At 39.6% G+C, this 16,649-nt stretch overlaps 1 protein-coding gene across 1 annotated transcript in view; it reads left to right on the forward strand.

Annotated features, from left to right (window-relative positions):
• The first annotated feature begins 8,001 nt into the window (after positions 1–8,001).
• Positions 8,002–16,649, forward strand: part of LOC108100700 (putative neural-cadherin 2) — a 50,529-nt gene continuing 41,881 nt past the window's right edge. The window contains 1 exon segment of the mRNA XM_017204737.2: positions 8,002–8,270. The gene's annotated coding sequence lies outside the window, so the exon portion shown is untranslated.

Raw genomic sequence — 16,649 nt, forward strand, 5'->3', positions numbered from 1 at the left:
AACAAAGGCCGACAGAAAAATGTGGGGAGGGGGGAGTGAATTCTCCACCGACCTGACCAACGATACGGGCTGGCAAGAGTGAAAGCCACCTGCGTTTCAGCAACATCCTTCCTGAGTGACTTTCCTTTGCCGCCTAGTTGACTTGCAAAATGGCTGAAATTTCAGCAGGCAGCCAAGCGGGCCCAATTTGACCTATATGCATGCCAAAAAGGCTCAAAAGGTGGACAACACGTTTTGATAATTCATTGAAATCAACGAAACTAAAGCGTTTTAATGCCCGTTTTTTAAGCTGACTTTGCTTATTGAATTTGCATTTTATCTGTTTGAGGCTGGGCTTTCGCCCTTAATTCCCAGAATTGAAAATTACAAAAAGCGAGCAATACTTTTTGAATAATGTTGAGCCATTTGTGGCTGCGTTCTGGGCGGAGAACTTAAGCTTTGTCATTAATTTGGCTTTGAGGCCGCCGGCTTGGTCAGCAGATTTTTAGTGGACCACAAAAAATGGCTTTAAATCCGTTTTATGGCCTTGGCCATTAACCGAAATTTGTCTGTCATGTGAGGCAAATGTTTACAATGATTCGTATACGGCAAATGGAACATTTTTGGGTCGAGCGCCATAATTTAATGGCAGACTCATTTGCCTCGAGGTGGAAGTGTAACTATTGGCCATTGAAAACTTTTTGTTTAGGGGAAGGAAATCACGCATTCGCCGCAGTAAGCACACATTTGGCATTGGGCGGAAAAACTTTTTTCGGGCACAGAACTTTGCTCATTTAAATGCTTATTAAATATGCCTGGTTAGGTTTTAAGGGTAAGGCTTTTTGCAAAAACAAAATGGTACGAAAAGTAAATAGGTCGACACAGAAATACCTTAAAATATCGATTACAATAGAGATCGATCAATATGATTGGAATAAATAATATATTTATGTTAAATAGAAACGTGAATATTTAATCTAAATTGGTTATTTTAATATTAATAATTAAAAAATTTTATGTTATATAATCTGGTAATCCTCCAACAAAGATTGTACGTTTCCATTTTGAATTCGGATATGTCCAATTATTTTCGTACGCACAAAGGTTTTTTGTTTCAAAATTCCAGAATCCGTTCCCAACGCTCTTAAAAGGGAAAAAATACCAATATGCCATTTAATAGCTAACGGCGGAATAGGAACCTACCCAAAACTATCCAGTCGCAGTGGTAAAAATATAATCAAAATAGAAATTGTTGATTTTTCGTTCCGTTGCGCATACTAACGAGTTTTAAAAACTTTAACCCAACAGCCCGCCGAGCCGAGCGGCGCACTTGCCCGCCGCCACGCCCACCCACCCACGGGCATGTTAATGTTAACCCATGCCGCCCCCTTGACACATTTACTCCCTTCGCATTCGATTTCATTTTGCATTTGTGGCCCTTGTCGCTGCCTTTTTTTGTGCGCCATTGCCAACTGGCGGCTCTTGTAATTTCCGCCGTGCGTTTTCGGTTCTTCTTTTTTATTCGCCGTTTTGTCGTTTTCCCAATGTAGTAACCCTTTTTTTTTACTTTCGCTTTTTCTCTTTGGACACGGGAGCAGCCTTCTCACAGCCATTAAGCTCCTTGAATACCCGGGTCCTGGCTGCTCCTGCCGCCTGCTAAACTGCTAAATGTCGCATAATTATCGTATTTCACCGGCACTTTTTTTCCAGGGATATTTTTCGGGTCCCCTCGGTGGATGTCTTTCATTATTGTCTGCTCCTGTTTTTGTAAATCCTCTTTGAGCATTACATATATTTTATTGCTTTGAATTCGACAACATATTTGCGGCATAAAACGAAATGGGCTTTTATTAATTTCGGCTGGGAAAATTTTTTTGTTAATGTTCATATCAAGGTAGATGGGTTCTTTGCAGCTAATTAGAAAGGGTTGCGAAAAGGGGAAACCGGTGAAAGGGTTTTGTTAAATTTTTCTATGACTTAATCCCGGTATTCAAGTGAGATTCTAAGGTTAGTCTATGTACTGCCATGACTTTGATCTTTTTGGTTGTGCACATATTATCTTTGGGCTGTTAAAAACTTTAAGCCACTTCAATTAATGTTGACAATAACAATTAAAATCATTTGGTCCATTCGAGCCCACTTGGGCCCTCATGTATACCATGTATTTCCAACTGCAATAACCATAAACTATTTGCACAAAACTTTTCTCTTCGCGGCATCGTTAAAAGGACAACCAGTGGAGCTTCAAGTGTCCCTTTTCCAGACTCTCGGAAAGCCGCAGAAACTTTTGATAGTCCTGCACTAATCGTTCGACACACATACACATACACACGGAAAAAAGGATAGAAAATTCCTGAAACACTAGACAACTAGACAACTTTTTAGGTGCGCAAAACACAATACAAGTTTTTGGGGAAAATTATTTTTGGCTCCCCATGCAGCAAGTATTATTTTCGCTCGCTTGTTTTTCTTTTGGCGGCACTCCCACATTTTTTCCCCAGGCCTTGTTTATGTCTTGGCTTTTTTTACGAGGTAGCCGGGCGCAAGGCAACATTTTATTATTTTGTATCGTTTTATTCCCGCTTATACTCTCCTTTACTTTATGTGGCCCAGCGAGCCTAAAAGTTTTTCAAGCAATTCCACCCAGCTGAGTTTGAAAATGATTGTTTCTTGGCCTTGGCTCGCCAGCTTCTTTATCCCTCGTTTGGGTTAAACGTTTTATTGTTTCATAAATACTTAATATGCATTGTAATTACTTTTAAGCATCTTATCATCGTTTATTATCCTCGGTTTATAGTTGTTCGCCCGGGCTCTTGTGTGAAAACTGAAATTGTGGCCGAATCGTGTGCGGTTTCATTAAAGGGATTCACCCGTTCGCCATTCTTCCATTTCAACTTTGCGGCGCCACACAAAATGGTCAAAGAACATGTGTGTGGAATGCCTTTCGGGGTTGGCTAAGTGTGAATTTAATTAGAATTTAACTGGAGAGCCATGCAGACAGCTTTTGAAGTGGGTTAATGTCATTGAAACGATTCGCAGAAGAACCCGAAATTGTGGCTCAAACAGCTCAGTGTGAGCTGACCATAATGTCTCCATTTCATGGCCAATAAAGAAGATCCCAAGCCCCCGAAAACTCCCGAGGACCGTGTGTTGCCAAGTGCGAAAACATGCAGCTATTCTATTCATATAAATAAACACGCATATGTGGATGTGAAAATATATGTTATGGAAAGATAGCTTGGCAGCCCATAACCTCACAGAGTGTCTGCAATAAGCCAACAAAACGAAGAAAAAGCGACAAATGCCAACAATGGGGGTAAAAAGTGGCCAAATAAAATCCATAAATCGCCAGACAATGCAACAGACTTGGCGGACAAAGCGGGTGAAAAGTAATAAAAATAGAAGTTGTAAACCGAAGAGGTCCTGGCATCCGATGTGCCAAACACGGACTTCATTTCTGCAGAGAAATGCAAACGAAAAATGCATCTTGTTGTGAGCATTTTCGGACTTATGCCATCTCGTCCATCTCGCTTTTTAATAAAATGTGCCAAGCTCAACTCAAGTCAGGTTGGTTCTGCCGGCTTAAACTGAGATGCGAGCTGAGCTCACTCAACTGTAGTTATTGCTATTCTGCTTCTGGCCAGATCCCCAGACCACGGGCAATATCAAAAGCTGTCGAATCTGGCCGCAGAGCAGCCAAAAGCACAGGACATCGCCCACACTCCCATATTCCAACAGCACTTGACCACATTTGAAAAGAGTTATGAATATTACAGCAAGGTCTGCTGGAGAAATGTGTATGGGGGCTACCCTATTTTTATGACCCCAGTGTGTGTATGCATACACATGTGTGTGTGCGGTTGAAATTGTTATTTTCCTTATTTATTTCAATTTATGAGATTTTTATATGCGCACTTCTGTGGCTTCAGTTTGCATGCATGTCGAGCTGAGTATATTGCCTTCTAAATAAAGCTTTTTTTAATCAAATTTATTTGTAAATAACAAACCCTGGGAAGTCCGTAAATTCTGGAGAAAATAAGCAACCCGATACCAATCAAAATTAAGGCCTTGGTCTACTCTACTCTAGTGGTCTTCTGTAAACTTAAGTTCTGTGTATTATGAAGTGCAAACTGAGAGACTTTTGTATTCTTGAACGTTTTAATCTCGTTCAAACAAAAACCAAAATCCACTGCTGGTTTTCTAGGTTTAAATAAGGTAGTAGCTCTTAATTCCTAATGAACTTATCCCATCACTTTTTATATTGATGGCCAAGATGAACTGAAAACAAATCTAAAGCCAAGTGCAGCTGGAGATTCGGGTAAATGGAACCCTAACAAATTATCACATCCATTACTTGGCAACCTTCTAAAACCATTCGGAGATTTGGAAACCCAACTGCCATTGCCACTAATTCAATTTCAAGGAACACGCGGAAAAAGACAAAACTGAAAAATCGGATGGGGAGAGTTATATGTATATATGTGCAACTCAGTGAAAACTAGTTTAAAGCGACTGCAACTCGGTCACGAACTGCCATAAAAAGCGCAGTGAAAATGGGAAAAAGCGAGAAAAGTACGAAAAGAGAGGGGCGGGGAGATCGAAGACTACCGAGAGTGTGTATTGGAGTTGATATTTGCGCATCAGTGAGCACATTGAACTGTCAATGCCAGAAAGAGGAGCAGGCGAAGAATAAGTTCCCTGGAAAATGAGGGGAAAAGCGGGCGAAACCTTCGCCAATGCCAATTTATCAATTGCAGTTGGCAATTGACAACGACGAACCCCGACGACTAATGCAGCCATTGCCGTTTGACCCGAGGGCTGAGTGCTCCAGCTCCTCATCATGTGCGTGTTGAAAAAGTAATTACATCGTGGACTGCCAACAATAAATAACAAAGGGGGCAAGGATGGAGCGACACAGTTTTTATTGCAACTTTAAAGTGTCATTTTGGGGCATAAATATTCCCCACAAAAAGATCGCTCCTTCTACTTCTCTCTTTCCAACTCCGACTCAGGCATCTACGGTTTGCTCAGTCTGCATAAATCAACGTAAATGAATGCTATTTAGTTGATGGCACAGGCAGGAAATGCGCCGCTTAGCCAAACACACTCACAAAGATGCACACGCAGGTTCTTAAAACTATACACAAAGAAAAAAAAATGGAAAATGATTTTTTATAAAAATTATAAAAAGTTTATAAATAACTTCTTCTAAGCTTCACTTTTTTTTCTACACTTTGGAATGTCTTTAAAGATATTCTGTGATTTTTATAAATGACACCGACGGAAGTTCACGTCGAGTTGCACTTTCTCCAAACAAGTTTCCCATTTTTAAATGAGTATGCATGTATTTCTAAGAGTGCACACTCACAGCAGTCTCGGAACTGGTTACAGTTACAAATGCAGTCACTGGCTGGCATTTTCCACATGCATTTCTCAAATGTGTACGGAAACCGAAGCCAAGTGCAGGCGGAGCGGAGTGGAGTGGAGCGGCGAGCTGATGTTGCCAACCGAAGAAAGATGGCCGACGGAGAAGTGCAGAAGCCGTTGGCTGAGATCCCTGTGTGTGTCTGTGCTTGGCACTTCCGTTTGATATTAGCCAACGCTCCTCTTCGAATTTAGTCAACATCCACAAACAGGGGCGGAGGCATCTGAGTTTTCGGAGGGCTAATGCATTTCTGCGGTTTCGACCAGACTTCAGGGGGAATGGTTCGGCAGGCATTTTGTTGTGTCTCGTGCAACTGAAGACGTTTTGGCCTGCCGGCCGAGTGCGGGGCAGACTGGCATATTTTGCATACTTTGGGGCTAAATCAGCAACGCCCATAAATCCAGTGCGGAAGTGCATGATATAGTTACGCCGGCCAAGTTGAGCGGCCTATCGAAATTCGATACGATTCGAATATAATGACACCGCCGAAGCCGTTTTAGATATCTGCCGAAGTCGTGCATTAGTTCTGCATTAGATTAAGCAGATGCCGCAGGAAACAAGTTTCGTTTGTCATGCTGAGTTGCGGGGATTTTATCAATTCGATTTTGTAGTTGACTTAAAAATGAATAAATAAATGAGATACAATGTTTTTTTTTGTCTCTAGCACAGTCAATTTCGTAAAACTTATGCATAATTCAATTAACAATATTTTAAATCATTTCAATCGTAAAGACATAAAAAAATCTGGAATCAAGAGTTACAAATATTATAATAAACACGCTGCAAAAAATGTTGAACATCATTTTGCCGGTTAACACAATAAAGTAGAATCTGTTTATTCAGATGCATCGAGGCTGATCAAGTTTTCAAACAAAAATACCATATTTTTTCTATAATTAATGCCATAAATGTGATAATTAAATCGGCTTATCTATAATTTTTTTTGCAGGTAAGTGAATTGAAAACCTTGAACAGATTTCACGCAAGCGTAAGTACGGAAAATAATAACATATTTGAATTTTGACTTTCGCTATTGTTTGTGATATAACAAAAAGTCAAATTCGCAATGCAAATAAACTGGGCGAACTGGGGAAATTAAATAAAAAAGTTGCTGATTTTTAAAGTGCCACGATGGGCCAGTGTGAAGGGTTCCGAGATTTTCCGACAGGCGTTGTCCGGGGCTTTGGATAATGCCTTTGACAGGGGCGAACACTCAGGTTGGGGCGTCGACAACATTGTTTTATTAAATACAAAGTCAATGGCCAGTGCCACCCATACATGCTCGTGTGAACACACACACACACACGTACACACCTACTGCCACCCGCACACGGACTCACACATGCAGACATGGCCGCACTCTGACTCCGGAACGGCTTAAATCATTTTCCAACTTTCCACGTATTTCTTTTTTCCATTTTGGTCCTGGCCTTTTATTTTTGTTGGGAGGCACTTAAATTATGCAACAATCGTTACATACTTGTACACATGTACTGGCTCTCACACACACACACGTACACAATCATGACTTATGGTGACATTTTGCAAGTCTCATAAGTTAAGGCTTTAAGTAACAGTTTATCCCAAAACTAAGGATAGGAAATGCAGTATTTAATTAAAATTCTTCTCAATTTAGAATCTGTTTTCAATATACTTATGTTAGAAATAACTTATTTAATTGATTTGCCATTTATAAGGATTTTTCGGGATTTAACCTACGACAAATGTTAACAGTTAACCCTCTAAGCCCCAAGAGTGCCTTGAGGCACTCATTTCACATGCGTTTTTGTGGAAAGTGGCATTAGAGGGTTAACAGATGAAGAGAGTTTGGCTTAAGTTTTGCCAAAAAGAGAGAGAATTGTTATTATGTTTACAGAGTTCTGTAGTGGTTGCTGGAAAACGAAAGTCTGTTTGAATAGATTGCTCTTAACGTTTTAAGAGAGCCATTCTGCAAGAGAAGTTAACATAAATTGAATGTAAGTAGTAACTGTTAAAGGAGTCTTTTGTTTTTAAAATAAATCAAATTTAATATTAACGATGGAGCAATTGAAAAACTTTTTCTCAGAATAAAAAAAAACTCCAGAACAACAATTATATAAAAAAATAAATCATTTTTTCAATAACACTTTTGTGTTTCAAAGTTAAGTAGGGCCTACGCTTTTCCATGAATTTCCCTATACTCAACACATTTTCTAAATTTAGAATAAATACAAATACAAATACATTTCCCAATGAAAAGTCACTTGCTTCCTCAACTTAAAGTTCATTGCCTACTTATGAGGGCCATATTATTTCCGCCAACTTGCTTATCCTGACTTGTTGAGTTAGCAGCGCAATGCTTGACCATCTTCGCTGTTAACTGCCGAAGCCAATCCGCAAAGAGAAAATGTCCTTTTCCGCGAAAGCCGGCTACTGGCAACCTACTAACCTACTGAGGCCTCTCCCGAAATCGCCTTTATCACATTAGGAATGTCCTTTGGATAGCAGTAAGTGCCACTGTAAATGCTACTGTACAGAGATGCCCACTGTACAGTGCAGCATCCCGACGACGAAGTGGCAGGACCCGTTTTCAGTACATTTTGAGTTGTTGACGGCGGTGTGCGCGTTCTTCGGCATCCGAGTGCCCGGCAATGTGTGTGTGTTTTCCGAGTGGCTGAGTTGTGAAAAGCATGAAAAATTACACCCAAATGTAAAGTTGGTCTGAGAGGCGAAAATCCAGAGGTCCTTTTTCGGGGCCACACAACTGAAATTATTCGAGGAGATAAATTATTTTAATGTGATATGATAGCGGAGAATTTATACGCGACGCGCTGATAACACACAATTTTCCATGGCAATCATTTTTAGTCGAAATAAATAATTCAAGGTATTAAATTGAAATGTTCACGGGCTAGAATGTAACGCCGTTTAAATGCCAGTTTATCACAATCGATGCGTGCGTGCGATTGCTTTAATTAATATTCATCCAAGCGGCGTGCTCTTGTGATGATTAATGGAATATGTAATCAATTAACTACAAATGGTTAAAGAATGGTGTCAAACTATCCGAGGAATTTACACGCACGTGCACATTAATTAAGCAGAGTTTTGCGCGGCAAAACGGTGTGAAAAGTTTTGAAAAAGAATTTGCAAAACCTTCCTAGTGCGCTGATGTGGAATATACAATTTTTATGCAAATAGGAATTTAATTAAAAGTAATAAAACTAATTACAAAGCCCGCTTGAATGCATAATATGGTTCGGAAAACGACGGGAAAAGGAAAAAAAAATGTGCACAAAATATTGAAAAAAATATGCAAAAAAGGATCAAAAATCGTTGGTTAGAACTAAAATAACTAAAACATTGGTAGAGTAAAGTGATTAGCTAGGATTTAATTATAAAATCGAATTTATTTCGAATCAGCATCAAAAATATGAAATATATAATAATGATAATAAAGTTGCTTTATTGACAAAAAAATATTTTAAAAAGCCATTAACATTTATAGCAAAAAAAATACAGCGATGGTGTATTATTATTATTTTTTATGATAAACACTTTAAATTACTTTTTTTATATCTATAATTAAAGAAAAATTTCTTGCTTAGCTTTTTCCTAAACAAATGTAATTGGTTATCAGTTATTTTAATCATGGTGCAATTGCAACGATAACAAACCCATAAATATGCGATAATTATATCTAAAATAAGTGATTTTAGTGGACAAATAGTTGAATCACTCCACCACAGGCTTACGCCTTGTATAATGAACTGTGAAAGATAAACAAATCGGCCTCGGGGCGAAGTCAAACAAATCTAAACGATTGCATACGAGTAAATATATAACAAATGGTGCGCATAACGCAAACAATTATGGACAATGCAGCAACAATGTCACAACATCGCATTCGGGCCACAAATCTGAAAATACTAAGCGGCTTAAGTGCCATTTATGTTATGTACACACAGTGTCAGTCCCAAAAAAATCCCATCAGAAACATGATTAATCTCAATTTATGGCATCAACGGGGGGAAAGGGGGGAAAGACATCCAGAAATCAAAACTGTTAAAAAAAAGTTTCGCTCCTGGAAAGCGCTAACGATCATACTAGCAATCAATCAATCAATTTATCAATCAACACTTTGTGTTTAAGTGGAGCAACAGATCCGAAACTAAGCCATAATTGACATTTATGGCTGATGGCCCTAAACCCAACTAACCCTAACCGTATGCATGCGTAAATATCGGCCCGGGAATCCGGACAATATGATTTATGCAGCGGCGTAATTAGTGTCCTGCTTATGGGTGAATGTGGGATTCGGGTCGTCCTGCTGTCATCGTTGTTATTATCCTGCTGCCCTAATCACATTTCGCATAATGCGTAACTTAATAAAATAATAATATTCCCGAAATTATGCCGTTGCTAATTAGTTGCATAAATCAAGCCGTAAACCGGATGGATGGATGGCCTTTCCCCTTCCCATTTCCCATTTCACTTTTCCTTATTGCCTCGTTGCCTGGCTCTCAGCTAATTGATTTGAGTTGTAGACACGATTTTTGCATTTATCCGCCTAATTAAACGCCACTACACACATGCCAAGTTTATTTCGCAATAAAGGCTAACAAAGGGAGGGCCAACCGAATCTCGGTTGTTTCACACCTCGCTTTTCACCTCGCTTTTCACCTGGCTATCACTTGAACTTTCACTTCCGCTCCACTGGGTGCAAGTGAAATGTTTGCCGCTCTTAATTTATCATCGGGGGTTCATTTGGCGCAAGTGAGTCTGCGGTGTCATTACTTTTTGTGGCTTTGGGGTTTCGTGTCTGAGCTTAACATACCATCACATAAAAAGATATGCGTGGCATTATGATTGGGGTACACGTGTGCTCCAAGCACTGTCTGGATATTGGATAATGGAGTCGGGCTCGGAGAATGCTAAGCCAGGTTAAGGCAGCAATTGTGCGACCCGCCTGGATAACTTGTCCGCATCAAGCGCAAATTTCGCCCTCAGCGACCCAACAGCCATAAATCCCTCAGATTGCCTTCAATCTTAATGTAGGTCCTCGAACTCTTACGCTCGAATTGCTTCGCCTGCTGAGCTATTCAACATTCGGAGATAGAGATAAATAGTTTGCGTCAATATTGTTGATAAATTTGGGAATTGATTCAATGATAAGAAAAATAACAAGATAAATTACGAGTATTGTCGGAAAATGTTTATAATACTTCAAGTTCATTCAGTAAAGTTTAATTTTATTTTTCCATAAGATATAAAGTGCATAAGCCCAAGACGATTTATCTAGCCAAGAATATTAAAGACATTATTTTGGCAATATATATTTTAAGTTCCCATTTCGATTAACAAGTAACTTATACCGCCTCCGCAGTTTATAGCTCAGCACGGACCCAAGGCAATAAAATAAAATTATTATATTTGCCGGCTCTTTTGTGCGACAGATAAAATAGTTGCAGCTCTCACCGCTGCGCCAGCAATTGGCCATATATTCCGGAGATGCGAAATCGCGCCATTACAGAAGTCGAAAGCCGCGGGTCTGCGATTCCGCCAAATGTTTCTGGTCCTGTGGGTGGAAATGGATGTGGGGAAAAGGCAGCCATGTGAGCAATTTGATGGCTCCCGAACGGAGACCCTGGGCATCCAAAGGAGCCAGAATCGCAGAGGACTCGTAGGAGGGGAAATCGAATCAGGGAACCCGCAGCCCGCCGACAGATAAGCAGCTCTGATTTATTGCATCTAATTGCTCACGAGCCGATCCGCGAAACGTGCCCCAATAAGATTTCGGTGGGCTTCACACCTCAGCGGATTCATGGCGAATGCCAGAAGGGCATCGAAATCTATTGCCACACATTTCGTGGTCGGCGGTTTCTGCCAGCCGCCAATCAATTCCAACTGGAGTGGCCACGCTTCATTAAAACCAATTTCGATTGGCATTTCGACACAATTCAAAAGCGTTTCTGTCAGTGACATTTTATCAGATGAGCACGCAGGACCATAGAAAAGTTAAAACCACATAAAAACCATTAGAAATATGTTTAATCAAACAAAGAAAAATTCAATCAAATTGAAACAACCAGAAAGGGCTCTATTTTTAGTAACAATAAAGTACCTGAAACCTGAAAGCAAAGAACTAAGCCGATTCGCGAAGTAACAAAGCAAAAGCAAAATGTTCATGCATTTTTAAACGGAGGAAAAATATAAATAAGTTGGGCAACATTTAAGCTGCAAACTGAGAACAATTTCTTCTTCCTGTTGCCACCATCAAGAGTCTTAAAAAGCGAGGGAAGAAAGACTACTGAAAGCCATCAATGCCGGGTCAAAAGAAAAGGGAAATATTGTACCAATAATGAAATTTGCATGCACCAAGGAGGAGAGCTGCAGGTTTTGCTATCCGCCTTCACCAAACAATAGATGCAGAATACTCAGAATTTTTCATTAAATTTATATAAGGCACACATGCTGTGAACATTTCCCACTCACTTGGAAGCAAACTAATTTATTCAGAAATGTTTGAGCAGCGCAAATAAACGAGCTACGACTACATGACAACAATTTAATGAAATTCACTGTGGCAGCGACAAGAACAGCCTAATTAAATAACCACGCCCACTTCAGCGCACTTCGAGCGTAACGCTTGCCGTGCCACGCCCCCCAGCGGATATTTCCGCCCACTGAGCTGTCGGGGAATGGATAACTTTATAACTCGGGCTAACTTATTTTTTGCCACTCGAACGCTTTGCTTTCGCTTCGAGCACCTGCCAAAAAAACCTAAACCCACTTGAATTTAAAACTTTGTATCGGGGAAAAGTACAGAAATGATTTTTTGTTCATTAAGAGACAACAATTTTGTTTAACAGTTTTTATAAAAAAAAAATGGTATTTTTGATGAAAACCACTACTTAAAATTGACAACCAAAAAAGTACAGATGAATCAATCAAATGTGAAAGTATCCAACAAAATTAATCCGTTTTTTTTCCATTGCAAAATTCATTTTTTCCCATGGGGCATGTCTCCCAATCATTTGCATCTATTCTTTTACAAAAAGCATGTTTTATGCTCAATGGACCCCATAATTAACTTACAAATATTTGAGGAAAACGAAAACCGATATGCTCAATTTTCAAAGCTAAAATTAAAGCTATTTAATTTAAGGGATTTTTAAGTTTTTAACTTTCCCTTGTTTTAAAACTTTGTCACAGAACTTTGCTCAAACATCCATGGAAAATATTACGATAAAACTGAAAAAAAAAGAATAAAAGTTTTTCGGTGTAATGTAAAAATTGCTTACTTTGTTTTTCGAGTGAACCCAAATATAAAGTTGCTAACATAAAATTAAATTTCAACCTTTCTCTCGTTGTCGTCATGCAACACAAGAGTAAAAATGAAATGGATAGAGAGAAGTGGGTCAATAAAATGCAAGTAATGCATAAATTTGCAGCAGAAACTGGAACTCGTAACGGTGGCAGGGCTCAGAAAACCGGGAATTGTGCTGTGCCCCCAAGGAAAACCGGAAGCATTAAAATAAATAAAAATTAATTGGTATGTTACGAGTCGCGTGGGCGGGAAAATACCGAGAAAATGGAGGCGATGGAAGCAAGTTACTGGGCATTCAGGGCATCCAGAGCCAAACAACTGGAGTCCAAACAGTTGGACAGCTGAGTCAACTGCCCTCAAAAGGAGGCTATGCATATGCACAAGGGGCGTGGCAAACAGATACAGAGAGCGAATGAAAAGCAGCTTTTGCACCACTTCAGTTGGAGTGTATTAACACAGCATATAAAGAAAATATTACAGGAAAATAAAGTGAAGTGAAGAATACTACTCTTCGAACGGCAACATTTTCGCTGGAGTTTTCCCTTTTCACGATAACCCTCGAGACCGCAGAGGAGGGCAAATAAAACGTGACGGGCCTTGTTATGTTTCATAAGAAAAACAAAACGTGACGAGATTTCCTCAAAATTCATAGGCCGAATGTTAATTGAGTGACGGGTCGTAAGGGATACCTTTTCCAAGAACACGAGAAGTATATCAAATCTTTTAGAGATTAGGCATCTTGATTACGGGCAAAAGGAACCCTTCGTTGTTTTGCTTTACGTTATGAATAAATTAGTTTCATGATCATGATCATCATTATGTATATCTTTGAATTTTTCTGGGAACTAATATTATGGTTTAAAGTTACCTATTATTATTTTCATATTATCACCTGAGTATTTCCTTAACATAAAACTTTAAAAATGCTTTTACAGTGATTGCTTCTTTTAAATCACATTTTCTTCGTTTTGTACTTTGCGTAAAACAAACCCTTTGAACTTTGTCTAACTTCTAACCAATAATCTTGTGTACTTATCACAGAATTCTTTGCAAGTTCTTCGTTCCGCAAACTTTAAGCCACCTTTAAACCGGGTAAAAATGAAATTTTCAAACTTATGACTTGGCCAACTTTTCTACAAAACACAAAAAACCTTAGGGCAATTCGGAATTGTGCACAGAACTCGTTCATCAAATCATTTTATGGTAACAACAAAGCAGATTCTGGAAGTCTAGGTAGGAAGAAGTGAAATGCATTCCCGGGAAATATCAAAAGTGGCCGGGATAAAATGCAAGCCAGTTCCAGCTTCCTTTTCCAGGGACTTAGAAAAGTGGTAGGGAACGGAGGAAAAGCTGGGGAAATGGGTCACACGGCTGAGTGCATTTTTGGCGCGTCAAAGATGTCGATGTGCAGCAAGCAGCTGGCAGGGAGATTTCCACCGACTTGACAGCTGGCAAAGGGAAAAGCATTGGGAAAAATTGTGTGCTGTTTGGGCGTGCCTGCCTATGAAATATGCTAATGATCAACTTGAGACATGTTCAAATTATTGTCCCTGCTCCAGGTCCGACTTGTTGTGCCCCTTCCCTTCATCTTTCCTGAAAAGCGCAAAGTTTCCACTTTTTATTTGGAAAAGAGAAACTCTAGCGGGAAAACCGGAAGAGGCCCCCAAACGCAGCTAGCTGCTAATTAAGTCAGTTGCTGCTACTTTATTACTGGCGTCATATTTTTTCAGTCCGCCATTTCTTCATGAATATATTTTTTTCCTTTTTTATATTGTTGACTGTTGCTGCCAGCAACGTTTTGGCACTTTTGTCTGGCTGCGCAAATTGCCGGCAAATTAATTGTTATAAATTTAATTAGCACTGCATGCTGGCCACATTACCCTCAGGCAATTTAATAAAGTCGCGCTGAATTAAGTTGAATTTTTCACTTCAAGGAGATGGGTTTTGCGGGCTCTGGAGTAAATTAAAAATTTCGTTAAATATTTGCTAGCTTGAGATTCCGCAGGGCATGACAGATTACTTGGAGATTATTAATTTTTACTAATCTCTAAAAGCAAATCGCACCAACTACTCCATGTCTTCTCTACCTAGCGAAAATTGTCTTTTCTCGTTTTAATTGCGAGCTTTTTTTGCACGGCCACTTTTGTTGTTCAGAAGCTAACTAAGGCGCAACGGCGGAACGGACTTTTCCCACACACATTCAGGTTCTCCAGAGGAAAAGCCACGGAAATAGGCGAAGAAAAAAAAGATACAGGAACAGCAAGGAAAGTATACTGAAAAAAATAGGATGTTTTTTTTAAGAAAACTGTGTTCTTAGTTAGAAAGATCTAAAGACACAACAATACTATTTTATGCTCTTTGTTACCAATTAAAGTTAATCTGAGTTTTAGAGTACAGTGCTATTTACGGAACTTACTCTTAAGTGAGACGCGAGTTTTTCCCACTTTTCCCCATTTTTTCGCCGTGAACTGTGAACGGGGAATGTGTGATTGTAGCCCATGCAAGGACGAGTGCACAGGATCCTGCATTAGTTCCCCGCACGGTTCAGTGCTCCAAACTTAATCCTTGCTCTGTTGGCGCCTCTTTTTCCCCGTAGCCACGCTTTTCCCCGACCTGCGATTTCCCAACTGTATGGTATATGTGTGTGTAAATCGTTAGTGTATAATTTTAAAGTTGGATTAAGCAAAGGAGCAGAGCAACAAGGATGCGCACGGAAAGGAATGTGATGGCAAAATCAGGTCAACTGTATGTGTCACTTTTACAGCTTATTATGGCAAACGAAATGGCCGCGCCCTCCGCCCTTTTTCGAGCACTATCTGTTTGTCACCCTGCAGCCTTTTATGGAGCTACATTATCGCATAATGTAATCATTGGCCCAAATGATGGCATGTCCTCAAGACAAATTCTTTGTTATATTAGCCTTGGCAAGCCGCGCTGAAAGCACGTCCTTGTAGTTGGTCCATAAAACGAGGAAAGCGAAGAAGGAGAACCGCTCCAATAAAATAATAAAAGCAAGTTTAGTTAAAGGCAGCTCGAATAACAACACCTCAGTGGCAACAGCTTGTATCTCTGGGCTATAAAACGGCCATTAATTGGCTTTTCACAACGAGAAGATGGAGAGAGCGAAATGAAGTGGAAAATAAATACAAAATAAGCTGCATTAAGTCAGCTATATTTAATCCACTCCCCGGCTGCAGTTTAATTAATTTCCATCGATTTGGGGGAGAGTCTCCAACTGACTGGAAAAGTTTAGCGCACTTAAATCTGGAACAATGAAAATCATTCTTGGCTCAGATGGTTGTGCATTTTCCAGCTGCGAAATGCAGCAGGAAAATGGCAAGAGAAACTAATGAGTTTCCGCCGAAGTTTAAGTGATTTGCGGTCAGCTTCGGTTGCTAGATTTCCATTCGCAATCCCCGCTTTTTCCATTTCAAGAGTCCAATAATGCAGTTTTATGAGTTCTCAATTCTGTTTATTTATTCCCATACTTCTGACAACCTCTTCCTCTTCTCTCCTTTCGAGAATTATTTGTGTTTTTCTTTTTATGAAGCCAAATTTGCATATTTATGGGACAGTTTTGTAAAGCGAAATAAATCTGCGGACCATAATGCAAAATAAGGTCCGATTCGCAAAAAAAAGCCCCTTTTGACCGTAGTGCCAGCCAAGTATCTGCCTTATTGATCTATCTCTGAGAATTTATTAAGAAAAATTTGTTTACATTGCGTTGGCAATTTGATGTTCGAACCAAGATTACGGCGTCGAGTGGTGCCGAGAAATTTATTGTGTTTTCCTTGTTGAGCATGAAATCACAATCCTTTTGTGGCCCGGGCAACTTTTTAATGATCCAAATGCTCGATTGCTCGGGTAACAAACAGCAATTTGTCAGGGCAATATAATGTGAAACTTTTGTTCCACAATAATTGATTTACTTTGCCT

The sequence above is a fragment of the Drosophila ficusphila genome, unplaced genomic scaffold (genome assembly GCF_018152265.1).
Source record: "Drosophila ficusphila isolate 14025-0441.05 unplaced genomic scaffold, ASM1815226v1 contig_127, whole genome shotgun sequence".
NCBI lineage: Eukaryota > Metazoa > Arthropoda > Insecta > Diptera > Drosophilidae > Drosophila > Drosophila ficusphila.